The sequence below is a fragment of the Monodelphis domestica genome, chromosome 7, assembly GCF_027887165.1.
Source record: "Monodelphis domestica isolate mMonDom1 chromosome 7, mMonDom1.pri, whole genome shotgun sequence".
Classification (NCBI taxonomy): Eukaryota; Metazoa; Chordata; class Mammalia; order Didelphimorphia; family Didelphidae; genus Monodelphis; species Monodelphis domestica.
In genome coordinates, this window is record NC_077233.1 from 240,550,399 (window position 1) to 240,551,233 (window position 835).

Below are 835 nucleotides of genomic sequence, written 5' to 3' on the forward strand. Positions count from 1 at the left end.
TTGGTTTTAGATCCAGAATGTAGACCTAGGAGAAATGGGGAGAAGTTGCAGAGGAGAATTTAAGCTTGATGTCTTGAAAAACTTCCTAAAAACTGGAGCTATCCAAGAGTACAACAGGATGCTTCAGGAAGCAGCATCTCTTCTCACATCATATACTTCTCACTATACCTCAAGTAAAGACTAGATCACCAAAATTGTAATAGTAATGGAGTGTGCCTGTTTCGGCAGCACATATCCCCAAATTGGAACAATACAGAGAAGATTAGTATGACCCCTGCACAAAGCAAATTCATGAAGTGTTACTTTTTTATTGTAAAAACTGTATATTACTACAGCCAAACCAAGTCCTTAACAGAAGTAATAATTGAAAAAAATAGTAATAGGGTGTATTCTTCATATATGCATTGGTCTAGATATCATTCTCTCTATGGCCTGCAAAACTCCCAAGTGTGTTTCAAACTACATTGGGAAAAGAACTGTTTAACAAAATAGAACAAACATAATCCAATATGGATAATGTTAATTTGTGGTTTTCCAAGTCAATATTTGGCCCATTTGCATTAGTTTCTCTATGAGTTTGATAGAAGTGATCAAGATTGTGCCTGAGATTCCTTTGAACTTTAAGATTCAGTGATTCTGTGAAAATAATGAGTAAGTTACAAATGCTGGTGAAGTCCTTGAACTGTGAAGTTCAAAGTGAATTAGAAAAGTCATCCACATGCAGGTTGAATTTAATAAGGATGATAGCAGGTGATAAGGTGGATGAACCCAATATCTCAATAGTGGGTTAGCTACAATAATGACTGAGAAAGATCAATAAGGGAATGTCCCAGGG

The 835-nt window shown here is 35.8% G+C and overlaps 1 pseudogene; it reads left to right on the top strand.

The window, feature by feature from the left end:
- Positions 1 to 212: 212 nt before the first annotated feature.
- LOC130455733 (U6 spliceosomal RNA) lies at positions 213 to 311 on the top strand (annotated as a pseudogene).
- Positions 312 to 835: the final 524 nt, after the last annotated feature.